The sequence below is a fragment of the Python bivittatus genome, unplaced genomic scaffold (genome assembly GCF_059951505.1).
Source record: "Python bivittatus isolate LINGU-HERP-01145 unplaced genomic scaffold, Pbiv_v1 ctg000480_np1212, whole genome shotgun sequence".
NCBI lineage: Eukaryota > Metazoa > Chordata > Lepidosauria > Squamata > Pythonidae > Python > Python bivittatus.
In genome coordinates, this window is record NW_028277075.1 from 19305788 (window position 1) to 19329803 (window position 24016).

The 24016-nt window shown below is 39.1% G+C and overlaps 1 protein-coding gene and 1 long non-coding RNA gene across 2 annotated transcripts in view; one reads left to right on the top strand and one right to left on the bottom strand.

The window, feature by feature from the left end:
• Positions 1-654: 654 nt before the first annotated feature.
• On the bottom strand, positions 655-23472 carry LOC148214927 (uncharacterized). The gene is made up of 3 exons (XR_015796983.1): positions 23337-23472; positions 3885-3990; positions 655-3606 (listed from the first exon to the last, which is right to left on the bottom strand). It is a non-coding gene; the product is annotated as an uncharacterized LOC148214927 (long non-coding RNA).
• Positions 23446-24016, top strand: part of STXBP6 (syntaxin binding protein 6) — a 109297-nt gene continuing 108726 nt past the window's right edge. The window contains exon 1 of the mRNA XM_007436975.4: positions 23446-23745. The gene's annotated coding sequence lies outside the window, so the exon portion shown is untranslated. The remainder of the gene's footprint in view (positions 23746-24016) is intronic.

A 24016-nucleotide genomic window follows, 5' to 3' on the forward strand; every position in this document is an offset into this window, starting at 1 on the left:
CACATCATGCACCAGAGGAGAAGCAGCTGATATGTGAGTGATGTCTATTATTAAAGGATATTGATATAACTTCAAAGATCCTAATGTGATTCATATTCAGGACTGCCAGATCACTAAGAGGTGCTGTTCAGTGATAGTGAAGTTTAATTTATAGCTGAGAACATTTCCTATAGCAGAGGGAATATATTATCCTTCAGGAGTTGCAGCTAACTTTGTTTCTCATATTTCACGGTGCATTTTGTGTCAGCACCACAAGAGAGGTCATAAAGGCTTTACATAACGTCCCAGACAGCGAGAGTGGTTCCATGTGGAATCTTTTCAGCAGCAATAAATGCACACCCTACACCAGTGTTGTCCATGCTGGCTGGGGAATTCTGGGAGTTGAAGTCCACTCATCTTAAAGTGGCCAAGTTTGGACAACACTGCCCTACGCTGTTAACCGAGCTTGCCTGCTGCTAAGTGCTTTGGGAGTTTGTTTATTTATTTATTTAGTCATTTATATGCCACTTACTGTCTATATATTAAAAGGAAAAGGCAGATCAAAGCAGGATTATCTCACTGTGCATTTAAGTATACTTAGAGATGGGTTTCCTGCTTGGGAAAATGGGGAAGAATGAGGGACAGAAAATGTTTTCTCACATAATGAGTTTATTACAAACCATAAGCATTTTCATAAGGAAGAAGTACAGGAGATCAAAAATGGAAACAGAAACAAAAGAGTAAAACATATATAAATAAATACAGTAATCAAACTGGAACAAAATTTAGCCTTCTACATAGTTTAGGTCTACATTGTTATAGCAGAAATTTAGCTACTGCTTTTGAATATCCTTTCTACTGTCCAACAAATGTTCTTGATATTACTGCAAAGAACTGCCAGATTGTTCTTCTGTAAAAGTTACAAAAGAAAAAGATGCAAATGAATTACTGGACTCTACTTCTTCACAAGGGCAGCTGTGCTGTTCATGGTATACCTATCTTGCCTGCAGAGGGGAGTATATTACATCAGAACCCAGTGAAAGATTTCTTATACTTGTGTACTGTATAATGAGGCATTTCAAATAGCTAGGACCTGCAGTCCAAAGTACAGATGAAACTGTGAGAAATGCAGGATGAACAGTGGCAGAGAAAGATTGAGCAGGTGGAATGCTATGCAGACAGGCATGCCACCAGAGAGTTCTTCAGCACAATAAAGTCAGTTTATGGTCCTTCCAAATCAGGATGCTCCCCCCTGCTGTCATCTGATGGGTCAAGCCTGATCAAAGACCAGGAAGGACTGAAAAATCATTGGGCTGAACACTTTTCCAACCTACTCAATAGGCCATCCACAGCTGATCATGATGTCTTGCAGCAGATTCCTCAGCTGCCAGTCTTGGATGCCCTAGACCTGCCTCCCTCTACTGATGAGTTCAAGAAAGTGATCTCACAGATGAACTCAAATAAAGCAACAGGATAGGATGGCATTCCTGCTGAGATTTACAAAGCACTAGACGCAAACGTCTTACAGGCATTCCAAGATATCTTGGAAGATATTTGGTCCACAGAGGAGATGCCTGACAATTTTTGCAATGCCCTCATTGTGGCTCTTTACAAAAATAAGGGACCTAGTGAAAAGCTTCTTATACTTGTGTACTGTACAATGAGATTTTTCAAATAGCTAGGACCTGCAGTCCAAAGTACAGACAGAACTACAAATCAGACTGCAGAAACTACAGGGGTATCTCACTGCTGTCCATTGTAGGCAAGATTTTTGTCCACATTCTCTTGAACAGACTTGTCGCTATCTTGGGAAGGAACTTTCCAGAGGCACAGTGTGGCTTTTGGCCAGAATGGAGTACAGCAGACTTGATATTTGCTGTGAGGCAAGTCCAGGAGAAGTGCATCAAGCAGAACAAACCTCTTTACTCTGTCTTCATTGACCTGACAAAGGCATTTGACACTGTAGACAAGGAGGCTCTCTGGATCGTCCTGAGACATTATGGATGCCCGAGGAAATTCATGAAGTTGATTAGCTACTCCAAGATGGAATGACAGGACAGGTTCTTTATAACAACAATACATCAGCTTCATTTGCCATTTCCAATGGATAAAACAGGGTTGTGTGCTAGTCCCAGTCCTGTTTAATCTGTTCTTTGCTTGCATGTTGTCACATGTTGTCCAGGGTCTGAAGAAGGGAGTGTATATCAGGTACCAATTTGGATGGCTCTCTCTTTGTTCTTTGCCGCTTGAATGTACGGATGAAGTGCCTCCATACAGTCATCCAAGAAACCCTCTTTGCTGATGACTATGCTCTCCTGCCACACAAAGACAGTGATCTACAGTTGATGCTGAACAAATTCTCAGACACTGCTATGCTCTTTGGCCTGACTTTCAGCCTGAACAAGACTGAAGTACTTTACCAGCCCATGCCAAATATCAACCCCATAGATCCAAAAATCACTGTTGACAACATCCAGCTGACCAGTGTAAACAGCTTCAAATACTCAAGAAGCATCATCTTGAGTGATGGGTCTTTGGACAAAAAAATTGACTCCAGGATCAGCAAGGCCAGCCAGGCACTGGAGCGGCTCTGTATTAGAGTCCTCAATCAAAACAACATCCATATCTCCACAAAGCTGAAAGTCTACAAAGCTGTAGTTATCCCTTCTCTCCTATATGGATATGATTCCTGGACTCTGTACTGAAGGCACATTGAACAACTGGAGAAATTTCACATGCGTGCTCTCTGCTCCATCCTCGGCATTCGTTGATAAGACCATGTTTCCAACCTGGAGGTCTTGGATCGTGCAGAGTCCACCAGCATTAAATCCCTGATTATCAGAGCTCAGATACAGTTGGCAGGGTACATCATCAGAATGGATGACCACCATATGCCTCGCCAGTTGCTCTATGGTGTACTGGAGTCTGGGAAGAGATCTCAAGGTCAACCACACAACCACTACAAAGATGCTGTGAAAGAAACCCTATGCCACTGTGGCATCCAGCCAAGGGAATTAGAAGCTGCAGCACCTGACAGAACCTGCTGGTGAGCCCTATGCTATGAAGCCTCCACCAGCTTTGAAGACAGGCACTGCCAAAAACTTAGAAAACCATGAGCGGTGTCACAGAAGAACACCCATAGTTACTACAGCAATGGACTTCCAGTGCCTCCATTGTGCTAGACTCTGTGCTTCCAGAGTGGGACTGCAGAGCCACCCCCATGTCCACAGATGAACTGTGCAATAGTGTGTCTTCTTCAAACCTGAAGGACTGCAATATAATGAGATTTTTTCACATAGTCAGGACATCCTTCTATCATAGGTCAGAATACATCATAAGTAACTGAGCTATGCTGATCTCCAAGGATCTTCACTTCTACAAAGGCTCAAGAAAAACATCACCTTGAAATTGTATTGTAAAGCAACATGACCCTCTAAGAGCCCACTTCATCTGCTCTACAGCTTTCTCTTGTCTTGCAACAGCTAGAAATGATTTTTATGTTAGGGACCATACAAAAGCTTCTTCTAACACTTCCAGTCAACATATGTAGAAGTCTTTTCCACTTCTTGACCAAGTGCTGGTCAAGGCTGCAAGGTGATACAAAGCACCTCATTGTTCAGAGACAACCTGGAATGGAGCAACATAGAAATGTTGGTAATAAACAAATACACAGTTTGTGTTGTTTCACCACTTTGACGGGGCACATCACATTGCCTTTGCAATGCAAAGTGCTTCACTGAGATGAATCAAAGCTGCCTTGCACAGGCCTAATAATTCAAGACAAACTGACATTAAACTGGATGTATCACCATCACATAAAAAATCAAATACCATAGCAAAATGTCATTTATTCATGCATTCCTGAGCACATTTTCTTGAAAATCATTGAAACAGTTATTACTAACCTCAGGCAGGACGTCTTAGAACCAGGAATTAGGCTTGCACATAATACAAGCTCCCCAGAGTGCATCTGAACTTCTGGATGATCACTTCTGTAGTTCATTTAAAGGCCTGCAGAAAAACATTTAGCCCTGATAAAGCTATGACATCCCCATCTTCCTAAAACCACACATACATAGCACAGTAGAAAAGTGAAAGTATGGTTATTAAAACATACACTAGATACAGAGTTTGATTTGCAGAACAACAGTGATGTTATTAAGTGATCTGCCAAGTCTTCCAGCATTTTTCAAGTGATCTGTGAAATAAAATTGAGCTGAGTCATTTTCTCAAATGACTAAGTGACATAACCCATTAGTTTCCACTGGACTCAATGAGCCACAATCACATAAGGTAATTCTCAAACTCTACAGCCCTACAGCCTAGTTTGCTTCAAGAGAGTAAAAATGTCTGTGATGAAAGAAAATATGTTCATTAGCATGCCATATAATTAAATAAATAATTTAGGAAATAAATAATCTAGGAAAGAGAAGGATCCCTAATTTCTGTCTGGTCCTCTCTGCCTGGCAATATGTGGAAATTATTACACAGGCCACAATATATTGTACATACCACGATTCTCTGATGCAAAGAAAAGCCAGAAGTAAAGTCTCATCCTTTATGGAAAGGGAAAGATGGAAAACTCACGTATCAGTATAATTAGGTGAACATCTGAACATAAGAACTTAATCAGGTTGAAGCTTCCAGTAAAATGTCTGCTGATTTGGGAGAGAAGGTAATCAGGTGAAGTGTCATTTCCATGTTTAATATACAAAAAACGATGCTCTGGTTATCAAAAGTTTGTGAAATGCTCAGATTGAATCTGTTTATACATTACTCCACCTTGCTTGCTTCTTTGCATAAACAGAAAAAAAACCTTCTCTAATTATTGTCTGAGGTAGCTTTATTGGACACTGTGATATTCACATTTTATTTATTATATTATTCTAAAAAAAACAAAACAAAAACCCAAGCCTTGCCATAGATACAGTGAACATTTATATCATATGGTCTTGTTCATCTATGGTTTAATAATACAATACGCAACTATAGGTAGTCTTCAACTTACGATTGTTTGTTTAATGACCATTTGAAGTTACAACGGCACTGAAAAAAGTGACTTATGACTGGTCCTTGCACTTATGACCATCACAGCATCCCCACAGTCACGTAATCAACATTTGGGTGCTTGGCAACCAGCATGTATTTACGACGGCTGCAGCATAGTGGGGTCATGTGTTCACCATTTGCGAGATTCCAAGGTGGCTTACAACAAGCAAAGTCAAAGGGGAAGCCATATTTGCTTAACAACCACATGATTCGCTTAATGACCAAGGTAATTTGCTTAACAACCACAGCAACAAAGGTCGTAAAATCAGGTGCGACTCGTTTAACAACTGTATCACTTAGCAACAGATGTTCTGGTTCCAATTGTGGTTGTAAATCGAGGACTACCTGCACAGAAATTAAATTCAAGTTTAAAAATATATAGCCAGAATTATCTGCATTTCACAGGATGGCGATGAAGGTCTGCAATAATTCAAGGAATGAATGAAGATCCAAGATAATGCTGTACCTCTACAATTAAGAAAACATCATACTTCATTCTGTTAATCAGTATTTCGAGAAAATAAGTCTATTAATTTTACCTGTGGACTGATCTATGTGAGAATAGATTATCATGATATAACTAGGCAAGATGTATGACAATTAAGTATTTATATATGTGAAGCAGCAGAGGCCTACTGCTCTCTTCAGTGGGCTCTAACATTAGAATGTCCAGCTTCCTAGCATATTTCCAGGTTCCTGTTAGTAGGACAGAAGTAAGGAAGGTAAAAAGCTTGGAGTTTGGGTCTCTCTTTCCCTTCTCTAAATTTTGTTTTGCTTTTAAGAAATCCATCCCACTTCAAGAATAGATTTGGGAAGCATTTCAGGAGGTCTCCTTCTTCATTACTTTTGGAGTATATCAAGAGACCAGTTATAAGGGATGCCTTAGTTCCAGCATACTTATTTGGGTCTTTTCTGGCCTTTTCTTCAGCAAGGCTACTTTTGACCTTTCCTAACATTGAATTTTTTTCTTTATTAGAATCAACTGGCCTCAATCTAGGTGCTAGATTCTCCTCCTCAGATTGGAAAGCTCTCTTTGAATTTGTTGGAGAAAATCCAGTGCATTTATGGTCCCTGGGATAACCTCAAAGGATAATGTATTGCAGTTCCAATGCATTATTTTAAATACTGGCAGGTAGAAAATTGGCATTTAAACAGGAAAACGTTTCCTGCATGTGGGCCATATGATATTGGTTTTACATTTCCCATATTGCTTATACAATTATCAGTTTGTACAATGATTGTACAATGAAAATAGTTGATTTATCTCCACTACTTATATTAATCACCAGGTTGGGGGAGACCCTGGGATGCCCGGTGTAGGCCACGTGCAAGTTGGGGGGAGTGCTGCAGTGCAACACAAAGCCTCAGCCACCCCAGCCCAGCCCAGCAGTGCTTATGATTGCAGGGGTGCTGCAACTCCCCCCATCCACCTATCTCCCACCCCATCTATGCCCTTTTGGCCACCCTGCACAGCGATACTTGGTGGTGGCAGCAGCAGAGCTGGGCTGAAGTAGAGGCCCGAGGCCTTCAGCAGTCTCAGCCAGCTGCCACTTGCCCCCAGGCTGCTGTTGCCATTGAGAAATGCCGCCTCAAGCCCCACACCACTGGCCTTTGCTGCCTCATGCCATTCCCCAAGCCACACCTCTTGTTCCTTCCTTAAAGCCATCATCCCATTGTCCCATTCCTTCCTGCAAGCTGGCATCCCATTCTTGTAATCCTTTGGAAAACTTCTGATCTTCCCCAGGTCTCACAAGAATGGGACACTGGCTTTAGGGAAGGAATGAGAGACGCAGTTGGGGGAAAGAATGGGACGCTGGCTTGCAGAAGGTATGGGATGTGCTGCTTGGGGAAGGAACCAGGACAATGGCTTTAGGGAAGGAATGAGAGGCACAGCTTGGGGAATGGCACAAGGCAGCAAAGGCCAGCGGTGTGGGACTTGAGGTGGCATTTCTCAGTGGCAGCAGTGGCTCTGGGGCTGAAGTTGAGGCCTGGGGGTGGTGGCAGCTGGCTGAGACTGAAGGCCTCGGGCCTCTACTTCAGCCCCAGCCCCAGCGTTGCCACCAAGTGCCACTGTGCAGGGCAGCCAAAAGAGCATAGATGTGGGGGGGGGGGATGAGATAGGCAGGTGGGAGGAGTTATAGCATCCCTGCTGTCATAAGTGTGGGCAGGCTGCCAAGCACCTGAATTTTGATCATGCGACCATGGGGGTGCTGCAACAGCCATATCTTTGGACGCGGGTCATAAGTCAATTTTTTCAGTGCCATCATAATTTCGAACGGTTGCTGAACAAATGGTTGTTAAGTGAGGACCACCTGTACTAGAAAATGAAGTTAGATTAGCACTTTGGTCAAGGAACTGATGGCATATCTACAGTAACAGAAGAAGAGTAAGTAAAGGTTTTAACCAAACTATGCTAGCAAGCCTGGAGAATGACACTGTGGCCAGCAGATTGGTAGAGGTCAGTCTACATACCAATACCAAAGAAAGTCACTCTCCATCTGCACTATCTACCAATACCAAAGAAAGGAGATTTAACAGTGTGCAAAGTATTGTACAATGTCCTAAATTTCACATTCTAGGAAAAGAATTATTAGGATAAGCCAATATAGGTTACAGCCCTAATTAGAAAAGGCGTTCATACTAGCTTTAAAAAAGGCCAAGGAACAAGAAACATTATTGCTGATGCACACTGGATATCTGAGAAAGTCAAAGAATACTAAAATAAGTCAATACATGTTTCATTGGTTACAGAAAAGTTTTTGATTGAATCAACCATGTCAAGATATGGAATGTCCTTAGGAAAATGGGAATCCCACACATCTCATTGTCCTATATGCAGGACAATGTGGATAGTGCAGATAGAGCATGACAAAAGGGATTAGTTCCAGATTGGCAAAGGAATGAGATATACTCTATCTGTATTGATCCAACCTATATCTTGATATATATTGAGGGAGACTGAGATGGAAGAAGATGAGGTGTTTTTTGGAGCAAGGATCATCAATAACCTGCATTGTGTTGATGACATTATTCTGGTAGCTGAAAATATAAACGATCTGCAAGCACTAGTGATGAAAGTCAAGAATGATAATGAAAAAAATGGGACTTTGATTAACTATAAAGACCAACCTTATCTATCTATTTATTTACACACACACACACACACCTTTTAAGCAATCTTGAATAATTCTCAGCAATGTTCATCCCAATATTTGTACCTTAATTAAATTTAAAAAACACAGTAACATCAAAACAAATCAACAACATCATATATCACACAAATATAGGATGAACTAAAAAAAGACAACGAATTCCAATAAGGATGAACGCCACAGGGTAGATAGACCAATGTCTCACCTGCCAGTCAGTTTCCTACTGCAAATGATGGCCATTCATACCCTGCATTCACATTAACCAGAAAACATCCATTTGGAAAATGGGTTTGTTCTATATTGCAGTCCTGCTTTGAATAACAGGATGCAACTGCATAGGTAAACTTTTGCAGAATTAGAGGTATGCCTGCACCCTCTAGTGCATGGGTACAGAGCCCAGAGAGGCCTGTCTCTAGGGGAAACTGTACTGACCTTTAAGGTTATGTGATCCTAAAATAAGGAACAACAGACAATCCAGAATGCTAAAATGTATTAAAACAAATGTAGCGCACTAGTAAATGAATTACCTTTCCCCGTCATTTAAGGATCTACCAAACTGAACTAGACGGCAGCACTATATTCTTTGGAATAGCAAAGAAACAGCTAAGGAGAAATTTGATCAAAAATAACCTATGAGTTAGTCTCTCATGAAGTGAATAGGCTGAATGACATGAGCTATATCAGACTATCATCTGCTGCCTTCAAAAGCTAAAATTAGGTATTTTACATTTGCAAACAAACTGCAGCCTAAGTGTTTCAATACATTCCATGTGCCTCCTAGGAGAATATTATGGTGTCCTGCAAAATATATGTTCATCTTCAGCTGTGGAAACCTACTAGGTGAGTTTGAACTGGTCACTCTTTTTTGGCCCAACCTGTTTCAGATGGGTTTTGTTGGGAGGTTAATTTAAAGGAGTTCCCCTTGTAAGTCACCCTAAATTCCTGAAGGGAATGCTTCAGGATATAATATTTATTGACAAGATTTGTAGGCTGCTCCAATCACAACTGACTCCAAACAGTATACAATTCCCGCTCCATAAAACAAAATACAATCAACAAATCAATCAGATTTCTTTTATATAAATCTAACAAATAAATAAGAAATCAGGTTTAATGTTTGCTTAACCTTAATTAATATATATGAAATATTAGTTTCATTAATTGTTAAATAAAGAATTATAGTTTGGACAGTTGTTTAAACAGAAGATGACATTGGGTTCCAACCTGAAAGAAGCATTCATTCATGGATTGGATATTCTTTGTCTCTTGTGAGTATTTCACGTAAACAATATGTTACAGCATTTCTAGGATACATAGCAACGTAACTCAATGCATCTTTTCTCAAAAGTGAGATGCATAATATCTAATAAGGTTGCAATCAAAGGCAACAGATGGTAATACTGAATGACAGAGTCATGGCCCTTGGTTTGGGCCTTCCATGTGAACACTGTATTTTCAGGTTACAAAAATGCTTTCTGATAAAACACACACGCTTCTTTATTGCCAACTACAGTGGTACCTCGGGTTACGAACACCTCTGTTAACGAACTTTTCAGGTTACGACCAGCTCTGGCTGCAAAAATTTACCTCGGTTTGCGAACTCCGCCTCAGGTTACGAACTGGATCTGCGGCCACTTTCCCTCCCGTGACACGGTCCGCGGCCATTTTTCCGCCCCTGACACACGGTCCATGGCCATTTTTCCGCCCCTGACACGTGGTCCGCAGCCATTTTCCGCCCGACACGTGGTCCGCGGCCATTTTCCGCCCCTGACACGTGGTCCGCGACCATTTTTCCGCCCCTGACACGTGGTCCGTGGCCATTTTTCTGCCCCTGACACGTGGTCCATGGCTATTTTTCCGCCCCTGACACGTGGTCCGCGGCCATTTTCTGCCCCTGACATGTGGTCGTAGGGAGGGGGACTCTCCCTCCAAGCGATAGCCGCCTCCCTGTCCTCCATGCCAGAACGGATTAACGGTAATTACATTGAACCTTATGGGGAAATTTCCTTCGGGTTGTGACCAATTCGGGGTGCGACCAGAGTCACGGAACGAATTAAATTCGTAAACCGAGGTACCACTGTACTAACCAATTTTAAGAGCTGTCCTACTAGCATGGCTTTTAAGAAATGGATTTTTTCTGCTATATATGAGCCAAATGTTGCCAAGACTGGAGGAACATTGCTTTAGCTGAATGAGTAAACAAAAATAAGATTTCAAGGTTGCAATCATCCCATCGCCATGGCTCGTAGTAGCCTGCATTAGCCTTCGAGGGATAGCAACAGATAAAATTGGTTTTGGCTATAGCTTTTCAAATGAATGTAGTTGCAAATAATGGCTTCATTGACAAATGCTCTAAACGCTGTTGAACATTTCATTTGAACTAGCCTATTTTAGCCGATGTCCTCACAGCTATAGCTTTGTTCATCTTACTTTAAAAATAATTAAGGGCAGACTGTTGCCGACATATAAAGGATCAAGTTGGGCTGTCACCAGGATGTGAGCGACTCCCTGATGGGTCTGAACCTGAAGCATACGAAAGTGTTATCATCTCAAAAAGTGATGAAGTGGTGCTTACAACTGGAAGGATATCAAAACATAATGTAAAGATTCTCTCCAGTCAGGCTTGATTCTTGACTCATGTAGTTTCCCTGGCAACAGCCTTGAAATGACGTTCTTTCCCCTTCTCTGGAGAAGGCTTTTTTTTTCTTTCTACATTTCAGTCTAGCCTATAACCCTGGGATGCCCCTTCCAAGTACTTAACCTGTTCATCTCTCGCTTAGCTTTTATACATGTTGTTCAATGTACTTTACATTTAATGTACAGATTTCAATTACACAAATAGTATAACTAAGGGTACTGGTGCTGATAATTATTGGGAGTGCAATAGGTGTAAAGAGGAAGTTTAATCATTTCTTTCCCGGAAACAATCTAGAGTAAATTGCCACTAATAAGGATTTTCCTGGAAAGCAAAAGGTTTCTAAAGCACTTACCTCATGTCTATTAGATTTTAAATTTACCTTCATCATTCTTTTAATTATTAGTTTATCGTTCCAATGGATGCTATCTGCATTTTTTAAGACACGTTCATTGCAAATACACATTTAATGCAGTTTGTAATATGGCCCTGACACTTTGTGCTTTCTGAATTCACTGGAACAGTGTTGTCCAAACTTGGCCACTTTAAGATGAGTGGATTTCAATTCCCAGAATTCCCCAGCCAGCCATGCTGGCTGGGGAATTCTGGGAGTTGAAGTCCACTCATCTTAAAGTGGCCAAGTTTGGACAACACTGCACTGGAATAACTCAAACACAGGTGTATGTGCATGTGGAAGATATATTTTGCTTCCTCTGTTATAGGAAGAAGTGTAAAATCTGGTAATTGGAGTGTCTTTTGACTATGTACATCTAGTTCAGATGCTCTTGTGCATGACAACACAGTCCTAGGTCAGTGAGGCCAACTAATTTAGTATAACCAAGTAGGAGACTTTTAAATAACAGGACTGCTCTAGGAGATTTAATTTAGGCCCTCAATTGTTGTAGATTGAAGCATATGATTAAACTGAGGGCACATTAACAGGGAGGTAAAAAATCAAATCATAGTATCAGCACACCAACAAATGTAAAATTTTATAGAAATGTATTTGTCTTTGACATCCAGAGTAAATTAGGGCTGGGAAATTGCACAGCAGCATTTTCTTATCTTTGTTTTTAATTCTCTTTGAAATGTACATGCCCTATTTAAAAAATAAAAAAGAAACACAGACTATATTTGGAACCAATGGCTATTCACTTTTGCACAGATTCCATTTATTTCAACAGTGTTTGCACCGGAGATCTTCCTAACAGATTGTGTTCAATTACTAAGTTTGTTTTTAAAAAATAACCAGGGATCTGGCCTTTTCTCTCTATTTAAATTCAAGAGAATAAATTATATGTTTGGATAGTGACACATAATATTCTTGAGCTGTCACTCAACTAGCAGGATCTCTTGAACCTATGGTGTCTGTTCTTCCTTCCTTCCTTCCTCCTGCTGACTGCAGCATGAAGCTTTAATGAACTGCAAACATGCAGAAGCTTAAATAAGTGCAAAATATCTTTCAGCCAGCCACTTGCTTTTTCATAATTTTGAAGGGCATAAACACCATTTAATATCTGTGGGACATTATATATGAACTCTGATCACTTAAAGAGTGACCTATAATTTGACTATTATTGAACTTGACTTTTGAACACACATAGCTATATTGGACCATCATTGCACATATCTTAATATACTAATGAAGGTTAGAATTAAACTGGACAAAATGTTCTAGGAAAAAAACAGTGTGTCACATAGTGGAGTCTTACTATCTCTTGTAACTATTGCAAGCTGTTTTCTTACTTATGGTTCATCTCAATAGACAAAAGTCTGTAACAATCTTTTCTTAGAAAACATATAATAAGTACCAAAATCCACCCCAGTACCCAGAGTTCCTAAGTTAAATATAATCTGACTGTATTTGCTTTAACACAATTGAGTCTTCCATACAATCTCCATAGTCAGTTAATGATTGCACTGAGAGCGGTAACTGTGTTCAGCAAGCCTATTTCCAGTCTGTGTCTCGATTTTCCATGTCTGTCTAGAAAGACTGTGTGGGAGGCAACCCCATGTTCTCTTCAATACATAACAGTTTGCAATGCCTGGATAAGCCTTGTGCATTTTTAAGCCAAGTTGGCTTCCATACCCAGTCATGTCTAATGGGCAGCCCTGGAATACTAATTCAGATTCAAGCACTGCTTTCCTGTGATTTGAAATCCTGGTTTATAGAAAATGTTCAAATTAGTTTAGATGGCATGGGAAGACAAACGGGTTTAACAAAACTGCAAGTCTCCTATTAAGGGATGCAAAAAGAACATGGAGTGTGTGTGGCACACGTAATAATTCTTATACATTACATTAACATTATATATTGATTGCCTGGAGGTTTCTATGACTGAAGGTGAGGTTCACAGCTGCCTGACATTCACATTTTTCAGTTAAACTTTTTTATTTTTTAGTGTACTTGGTGTTTTGGATATATTATTTCAGTTTCATGAAGAGCGTGGGCTGTCATGTTAATCTTTTTGCAATATATTGCAATGTTGGACATCATGTTGGATGATCCTTTTTCTTTCTTTCTTTCTTTCTTTCTTTCTTTCTTTCTTTTTTCTTTTCTTTTCCTTCCTTCCTTCCTTCCTTCCATCCATCCATCCATCCATCCATCCATCCTTTGGTTTTTATTGGGATTGAGATGTTGTAAACCACGTAGAGTCCTGGGGGATGCAGGGAGGGAGGGAGGGAGGGAGGGAGGGAGGGAGGGAGGAAGGAAGGAAGGAAGGAAGGAAGGAAGGAAGGAAGGAAGGAAGGAGCTGTGTTTTTGTTTCTGAGAAAGATTTTAACCTTCTGGCTCCATGTCAAAAGTGTTTGCATAGAGAAATATAATAAACACCATCATTAAAATAATGATATTGGCTCCCACAGAACAAAATCTGGCAAGATAGTGATAATCCATATAATTCTTCTCTTTATTTAACTTCTCTCATTGCAGAATTGGATAGAAAGTTTGGGTGTTTCCCTTTTTAGGGAAGCAGGTTCAACTTAACATCATTAGCATAACATAGTATTAATGATATACTGCAATGTTATATAACATCTTTTTCCTACCTGGCATCCTCCAGATGTGTTGGGACTTCAACTTCTAAACTTCTTAGCCATAGTAGCCATTAGTCACACTGTCTGGAATACACAGTCCCAGCACATCTGCAGTATGCCAGATTGGAGAAGGTTGCTATATACTCTTATGAAGGAGCAAATTCCATGAATACAAACTCAGATTTACACCCGAGTAAACATGCCTAGGACTAATTAAATATTTCAACTTCTTTGGCTTCTGCCTACTTCCCTACCATTTCGGTGGATGGATGAAGAATTCTATTTCTAGTTTGGTAGTCTATTTCCTGCTGCCTTTAACATGCAAAGACAGAGCTTTCCAAAAAGTTGAAAAATCTACTCACTAGGGCTCCCAACTGAAATTATTTAAAAGGAAATTGTGGCTAGAACCACCATTTCTTCACTAATTCATGTTTTCTGCGAGCAAAAGGTCTTGCCTTTAGGACAGAACCTTAGAAAGAAAATTAATGAGCTCTGCTGTAGCAGTCACTGAATGTAAATGGCAGTATTTTTCAGCTGTTCATCTTTGTTACAAAGGACTACATAAAAAGAAACTTTAAAAATGATGATCATGTAATTTAAGGATAACTTGGCCAGGAAAGTCTTTGATAATCTAAAAAGATAGCTACACAGAAGAAATCTTGGTATTATGATATATAAATGACTTTGATGTTTCCAGATTCTAGACTGTAGATATGTCTTTTCAATTCTAGTGAATTTGCAATTATTTCCTCCTGCCAATACTAAACTTCAGGAATCCAATTGTGCATTAAAATTTCTTATATTTGTCAAGTATGTAATTTTTTTTCTTGTGTGCTACCCCTCTTCTATTTATAGAATATGCAACAAAATACAATATTATAAACTACAATAATTCATATTATGTAGTACTGAGATAAAGAGATACGTATAAAATAATGTAATTCTTGCTTTCAGACATGCAAGCAAGCTAGGATTTTGATTTTCAAAGAATAATTGCAAGATTGTAAGTCCTACACTTCTGGAATAGCTTGGAGGAACAGCTGAATACATCTGTGTAATATTATTCCTTAGAAAGACTTTCTGTCTCCCAACAGTAAAGTACAATAACAAGTCAAACAAGTAATTCTGCTGTGGTTGACCTTGTTCTACTCACTCATGTCTCATTAAGTGATTCTTGTGTATAAAATATGAATATTAAATTGTAGGCTTTTATAAGTTCAGATCTGCTGGTCAGTTATATAGTGTTCTATTGGAATCCAAGGTTGCACACATGGAGAACTATAAAATCCAGTATAAGGACCATAGGATGTATTAGATAATACATCCCACCTTCAGAGCCATCATTTCACATCCAACTCTGGTGGCTGGATTTGGGGTACTAGTAAAAATATGTAGCTTTGGATCATTTTCCTCAATGAATAAATGAACAAGAATAATGTTTTTACTCATTTATTTAATTGGACTCTCTTTATCAAGTGTGGAGGAAGAGATCAAGTTTTAGGTCACATTTATGTAGGAATATTGAAACTTCATAGGGGTTCACAAACTAAGCATCACTATACATCTGTGAAGCTTGAAAACTACCAACTCCAGCTTACTTGGTGGTGCTAACAGAATTTATCATTCAACATAGCTGATCTACGCCATTTATTTATTTGTATTGATATTTTTATCTTTCTCTTCAATTAAATCACTGGGTAAGTTCCCCCCACAAAAAAGAAACCTCACAGTAAAAACAATTTTTTACAAAGTCAATTTAGAATGCAGCAGACTTCTAAGCAGCATATACTGTAAGTAAGAGAAGAGATAAAACAGTTTGACCTAATAAACCCTGGGAATGGAGAATAATTGCCTGGCACCCAAGTCCAAATATGCATTATTTAAGCTTCTCTGAAGGAATATTCTACTGTGGAATAATCAGTAGCTATTCACAACACTACTCAGAAGACTATCTAGAAATAGAAGAGCAAACAAACAAAAGACCTCCCTTATTGGTCTCTGTGTTGGGCAGACATCTGTAAAGGTGAATGGTCCTTCAAATTTTCCAGTTCCAGTTCCAGTTCGAGGCCTTTAAGCATCAAAACTAGCACTGTGAATTGAGTTTGGAAACAAATGGGGAACAATTACAATTTGGGAAGTATTGGTGAAGTGTGAAAATGGTACCAAGCTCCAATTATTAGGCTTGCAGATGAATTTAAGACTGATACCACCTCCAGAACTACTCTGAAAAACAATCATATATAGTAGGGGTTCTTACATTTTTGCCATCACACCTCCCCTAAAAATCTAAACTCCAAAATGAACACAAATGAACAATGAAAACAATACAATGAAACTTTGGGAAAGGTGGATATATTGTAACAATGTAACTAAAAGGTTCTTCACACCTCCCCTGGACTCTGTCTATACCTCCCCAAGGGAGGGTACACCTCGCAGTTTGGGAAACCCTGGTATGTAGGGGGCATTACTAGGAACACATTAGATTAAGTTACCCCTGGTGCCAGCAGGTCTCTTCTAACCTTGGAACTGAAGAAGAATATTGGGAAATTAGTTTGCCAAGATTATGCTTCCAAGAGATCTAACACAGCAATCAGACATGTGTCTGAAAGATGTGTCTTTCCAGGCTTCTGGGAAAGGAGCACAAGTACATTGTTCTTTCTCAAAAGGCACAGTGTTTATGATTCCTAACAAAGGCACTTGTTTCTTTATCCTAAGAACCTTTCATGAAAACAAGCCACACCAAAAACAGTGATATTATTATCACTATATTATTGATGATATTAAAACTTCTAAATTTAAACAGGCAGAATAAAAAGGCAGGTTTAAAGCAGATGGTTGATACAGATGGTATCACAATATTGGACATATAACAATGCAGAACAGCCTAAACAGAATGCAGTTAAGCTAAATTCAAGACAAGTATATTATGCTGAACATGTTTTCTTTTTTACTATTTTCATTCAATTTGATCAAAGCAGAATTGCCTCTAATGTTCTTTTCAACAGAAAGAAAATGTCAACATACTTTTTGGGGTGAAGTATGAATTTCTTGCAGTTACTTTAGGTGGTGTAAGATTGTGTGTGAATATCCTATGTTTCACAAAACAATCTTCTTTCCACTGGGAAGAAATCATAAGGGAACTCTTCCCACAGTACTTTTTCAGGTCAAGAAACATGTATAATCAGAGGGGCTACAGAATGGTGGGAAAACCTGTGATGAAGGAACAACTGTATCAAGCTCTGTAAAAGCTTGAAAGTAAAACATCTGAAACACCTGGAGAAGAGACAGAAAAACAGAAGCCTCTTTTGCAGAACAATTTCTGGAAGCTGGAGGAGCACTTTCAGCCTACTGTCAATGTATTGGTTTGGGACTTTAAAAAAAACACATACACACACACACAAAGGCAAAAATGGGAACCCCACTGAAGGCCTACATAACTGATGACACATACAAGTTGTGCTATTCACCATTAGGGGCTTGACAATTTCCTGCTTTATAATCCCATGAGAAAAAAGCAGATTATTATATAGTTCATTTTGAGTTACTACACATGCCCTTTCAATTACAGGACAATCTCTCCTTCACCCTTTTTCCTTCTCCATCACTAATTGGAGGCTGTTACTGCATGGTAGGGATACACTTCTATTCCATTTAGCCACACTGTGTATACTGTCTGACCTAGTTTTCAGCTCTTCCTTTCACTCAGGACAATTACATTTTATATAGCCCTCTATAAGCCCTTAAACCTTATACAATTCAGTAAAATAGCATGCTTGAAACAGAAGTTACACCTCTTATATGCAACGTAATGAATGGATTGCAGGTTTTTGAAAGAAGGCAAAACACCTAGAATACATGAAGCTTTTGAAGTTATTACAGTTCAAAAGCACCATTTTCCAATTCTAAAAAGTTTTTATAATAAATTAGAAATTTATCTGACAAGTTTACTCTATATTAGATCAGTCAAACCCAACTTAGTGTTATCCAGCTGATCTGGATAACAGGTCCCCCAAATTCCCACCAGTTAAACTGATGGTCACTGGGAATTTTGGGAGTTGTAGTCCAATACACAAGAAAAAGACTAGGTTGGGGGAGCTGTGTTAAGTGAACACTTCCCACTTAAAGGTCTATAGTGGTTTGAGGTTTTACCTGTTTTACTAGCAGGGGTGTTTTTAAAACTGCAAGCTAATTTAACAGTTAATGAAATATAATCTATTACACAACATACTTACCTTCTAAACATGAACTGATAATTGCCTTCTTTATATGACTAATATAAGAACCATTGGTTCTAATATAATAATCACTGGCTGTAATTAACAACAATGTATGATGGACAAATGGCACATAATGTTTTATGTTGTGCTTCCTTGTTTTATTACAGATCACACTTGAATTGATATGGTCAGGTCAGGCTGGCATTAGTCACCCCAAAGTAAACGCAGCCCCTTCAGCTGTGTATTGTGATCTTTCAATTATACAACAAATGCTTCTTCACCCTCTGTTTTTAATTCTGCAGTGCCAGGAAGGAAGCAAAACCAGGCTTATTAAGCCTCATTTGTTGCTAGTACAATGTACTACATTGTTCATTCCATACAATGGTTAAAAATTATAGCTTAATCACAAGAAGGCAAAATAAAAACTACTGCACTAACAATTGAGAAAATGCAGAAAAACCATAATGAGAGGCATGGAATTTATATATTAAATTCCATGCCCCTCATTATGGTTTTTCTGCATTTTCTAAGGCTAAACAGTCTTTGGCCATTACTTGGATTGAAGAAGCACTTCAGACTTCATGTGAACACCTCTCTCCTATTCACTGAAAAAACCTAAAACCTTTAGGCTCCGCATGAATATGAAAAAAGTTTCTGCTGGTTTAAGGAATCTATTCATTAAAGTTAATACAGCTTTTAAAATCAATAGCACCTTTTTTAGGCTTGTGCAGAAACCTGAACAAAAAATCAACCTACTTTAATAAATAGCAGAGAGATGCTATGTTTGCACAAGATCTAAACCACTTCTTCCAAATCATTTTTCAAGCATATACAGCCTTAATAGTTTGAATGAAACATGATTGAGCAGCTAGCTTTGCCAGGTTTTTGTACAGCAAAAAAATTATAAAACAAAACTTGAATATGTCCAGCTGCCAGCTATTTGCCACAACTCTCCAAGGTCCATACCCCTGTAGAAGTTTTATTTTCAGATTTTTCAGCTGTAAAATTGTCAAAGACATACAGAGGGATGTTGCATAGCCATACCAGCAGTTTCTAGGGAGCTATGTCATCGTAAAACTATGGCAAAGGATAAAGATTGTATCTGCATCCAATATCCAGGTCTGTTTGTGTCTCATCTGTTCATTACATTGAAAATTGAGTTGGTTCTGTGTTTTGATTCAGAGTTTGAAATTTAAAAAAAAATTGTTTTGATTTCTGGAGAGAATATTCTTTCATTTTTATCCCTCTCTAGCATGTATAACCACAGGAAGACCACAAGAAATGGGGGATTGGTAGCAGTAATGGTAAAAGAGAAATATTCTCCATTACTAGATGAAACTATACAAACTCAGCATTATTTCCTTCCTGGTCTCGTCCCTCCCTGAAAATACCTTTAAATAGTGACATATTCAATCAAAAACCAGGGCAACTGTCCAGCCAAGGACAGCTAATAAGGTTAGGTCCCTGAGGCAAAGTTGAGCCTCTACCCCCATAAAATTCTCCATAGCAATGCAAAAAAAACCCAGAAATAAAAACAGCTTCCTTCATTTCACCCCACATCTTAGGAAAAGCTCTTTTAGGATGCCTCATCTGTCCACTGTTTATTTCTTTTCAAAAACATTTAAATTGCCATCAGCTGAAAGTGTCTCAATTTCTAAAGACACAAGAGACTTGTTAGGTGGGTTGGAAGGAGAGACATTATGGCAGCATTTTACCATCATGAAAAGACAAAACAAATTAACAGAACATTTTTATCTATAATTGTATTTCTTTGTATGCTCCATGGATACCTTAGAAAAGAACAATTGTATCTAAAATGTTCTTGGGTATTACGACTTTTGCTGAGGCTGAAAACTACTGAAGCTTCTGTTTTATGATGCTGTCGTACCAGATTCCCTTGTGAACAAGAGTTTTGTTTTACACGGCTGCTTATTTGTTACTGACTCTGATATAGAGCTGAACAAAAGGCTTGCTATGCTCTTTGTAATACTATAATTTGTTTGTGAATCTGCCTCTTTTCGGTGTCACTTCCTGAAATAACAGAAGAAAACCCAGAAGAATACGACCAAGGCTGCAGTGGATTTGCATAGCAATGATCTGAGAAATTTTTGAAACATTTTTTTCAGAATAGACATGATGCAGACACAGCGACATACTTGTGCAGTGATATATTGCAACAGGATGTAAATCCTATTGGTTTTAGTTGGGATTTAGTCCAAGCCACAGGAGTGCATGAGCACAGAAGCATAGCTTTTGATAGGCACTTCCTACTCTTGTAAAATAATGTAAAAGTGCACAATGTTGGGTGTATAAAGCCCAGCAGAGATAGGGTTAAAACTAGGAAATTATCATTTTGGCTTGAGTTTAAAAAATAGCACAAAGTTTTGAATATTTCTAACTGTGACATTTAAATTCTGAAGCCAGTATGCATTTTCAATAAGTAGAATCTGTTGTATTTACTAAACTTTTATTTTAGCATATTTCAGAACAAGCAAGTAAATAATATTAATTAGGATAAACTTGCCCCACTTATTCTAAATGGCAGTAAATCCAGTGATGAAGAAAAAGAGTCTATCTTGTAATACTGAAATGCCGTGCCTTTGAATAAAAGCAAACAGCAAAATGGTTATAGCTTCTCAGTATGTACAATTCTATTTTTATAATGGTACAACTGACAAGTTACTAAAGTCAAATAGCTATAAAAATCTTAGAGATAGTCCTCTTTTTTTCTCATTACTGAATTAAAAATATTAGATACATTTAAGATTAGTTGCATGTAGCTAAAATATAAAAATTAATCTTAATTTCTATCTAAATCACAGTTTGGGATGTTCTGTGTTTTATAACCCCAAGAAAAATTAGCTCACTTAATACCTTGGTTCTATCTGTAAATTACATTTTCACTATACAGTAATCTTAAAACTAGTTAATTTTCCTTTTAATACTCACAGATAATACTATCAGTATATAGTAGAGTGATACTAAGATAAATGGATTATAGGGGATTTCCAAATATTCATACCTAAGTAACATCTGGAGCTAAGCTTGACTCCTAGTGACTATATGGCAGTGTTTCTCAACCTTGGCAATTTTAAGAAGTGTGGACTTTAACTTCCAGAATTCTGAGAGCTGAAGTCCACACATCTTAAAGTTGCCAAGGCTGAGAAATACTGTTATATGGCATAGCCATGATGTCTTCTTGGTTAACCATATAAAGCAGTTTGCCTTTGTCTTATTCTGGTAAAAAAAAATTTTAATTTATTAGCTGAGTCTACAATCCTGAAATTTCTAATGATCTCCCATTCAAGTATTAACCAAATCCAATTTTACTTAGCTTTTTCCAGTTCAGACAAAGTGGTACTATAACATCTATGTACAGCATTGGGCATAACTAACTAAACAGCATAACAAATTCCATGAAACTAAAATAAACTACAAACAAATTTCTCATTTAGTAATAGAGGCAGATTTTACTCTGGAAGTATCGTTTCTTATTCAATACATAGTATTTTTAAGAGAGATCCCTGGAGCATGGCCTAAAACAGTGTTGCTCAACCTCAGCAACTTTAAGAAGTGTGGACTTCAACTCCCAGAATTCCCCAGCCAGCCATGGGGAATTCTGGCTGGGGAATTCTGGGAGTTGAAGTCCACACATCTTAAAGTTGCTGAGGTTAAGAAAACCTGGTCTAAAGTTATAGCACTAAAGAGATTATCACATTAAATTGCAATAGTTTTTTGGGCAACAGCTATATTTAAAAGTGCAGGACATTTCCCTACATACATACACCTGCATGTACAGAACCTAACTAAACTGATTTGCAGCAAGTCAAGTCTTAATAGGTTATTTCTGTTTGAGGTGTGGCAGAATTCAGCTGACTTAGTTTGGTACCCTATGAATATGTTCCTTAGGAACTTGGAATTGCTTTTCTGCATTTTGATGTCAGGCAAGTATTTTTTTTTAAGTTTCCCCAGTCTTTTGACACATTTTACCTATGCATATTGCTTTTATGCTGGCTTGTAGGTTTTTTTCCCCCTGCAAGTTGACTTTTCCTCTTTAGAATAGTAGCATTTAATGCTGTTTTAACTTGTTCCCCCTGTAATTTTTATTCATTGTAAGCCATTCTGAATTATTTCTAGATGTTATTTTATCTTTATATTTTATTTAAGGATACATCCCTTATATGAAATATTTTACTCTTTAGTTAATGGGTTAATAACTTAGTTCATTTCCTAGGATACAATTTTCACAGGCTACATTTTTATGAACAATAAAATACAGAGCTGATTCTCAGATACATGAGAATCAGAAAAAAACTATTTAATCTCAGTAGGCAGCAAACATTGGACAATTGGGCAGGCCTGCATTTCTGCTATTACTAAACAATCTTTTCAGAGTTTTCTGAAAAACTATAATATTGAACATGTTTCTATGACATGCCAAGTACTGGATGATTAACAGAATCACCATCTGAAGACTGTCCAACTGCCTATAATTTTACTACTGTCGGTTTACATAAGCTTTTGTGTGTTGCATGAAACTGGAACAGCAACCATTATCAGCACCAACCAGAATTTGAAATCTTGCTTAATTGTTGGTAACATAAATACAAACCAAATTATATTGTGTAAATCATGCCCAAAAAGTTGTTTTATTTAAAGCTACTTGCAAGTATAAAAAGTCATGTATTTTTGATTCTCACACCAGCATTCTCTTCTTTCCACCTACAATTAAAATTGCCCAACATGCCCCCATCACAGAAGAATCTTGCCAGTCCAGTTGGTGGACAGAGTAAGGAGCTACTCCATTACAATGCACACTTGATAGGGAGGGAGGAGCACTTCAAGGTGCCTTGCAATAGTAGAACTGCAATCTTTATACACCCTTGTTTTTAAGTAAATTAAAGATAGACGATAAGGCACAAACCCAGACCTCCAGAAACTCCTACATAACTTTGAATAATGCCAAATGACTTCAGCATTCCCCAACAATCTAGTGTCCACCAGGTGTGGTGGACCACAACTTCCATAATTCCCAGCCAGTTTTGATCACAGACTGGAAATCACCAAAGTTGGTAATCTAGCTTATCTGAAGGGCACCAGTTTGAGGAAGACTGCTCCACTTCTTCCCTCCCTTTGTTAACCCACCAGCGCGCATTTTTCCCTATATTCATCAGCTTTTCCACCTCACTTCTTGTTCCCAGTGGCATTCTCGCTCGTGAGGAGACGCCACGAGCAACAGCTCCGTAGAACTGCCAACTCATCCCACACCTTATCCTCGCAGTTTCCTCCTGCAGGACGGTGCCCAAACCTGAACTTAAGCTCTCGCGGTGATCACATGGGACGGCACAGAAGGAGGGGAGAACTAGGAAGGTTCCGCGGCTGCCTCTTTCCATTGGCTCCGCGCAGGCACGTGGCGCTCCTCTCCCACCGCTGGCTCACAGCTGGGTAGCCCCGCTCTGCTGGCAGAGAAAGAGCAGTAAGAGCCGCTCGAGCCAAGTGCTTTAGAGGAGCGGGGAGGAGGAGGAGGAGGAGAGGCAGAGTTTTTTTCTTGGGCTCGTGGGTCCGATTTTTTTTTCTTTTGCCAGAGCTTCGTGGCAGGATCCTTCGCGTGCAGCTCGTCGTTTTGCTGGAGCGATAGAAGGCAGAGTCCGGAGCTGAGGTACGGGGCGGCAGGAAGGTAGGTCCCGCTGGAGGTGGTTGCGATGTGCGGTGGCTGTCTTTCTCCGGAGCAGAGGGGCTCGCCAACCGGCTGCCCCAGCTCGGGGAACGTTTCTGCTATTTTCTCGTGCAACTGACCCCGAAGTTGGGGGCTGATTCAGAAGAACTAGGCTAGCCGAGGAGGGGAACTCCGAGAATGTGCCGGGGAGACGCGCCCGCGTTCCTTCTGTGACTTCTCTGTTCACTTCCCGGAGGCGGCCAGTGAACGTGCAAGCCTCTTTCCCGGGGAG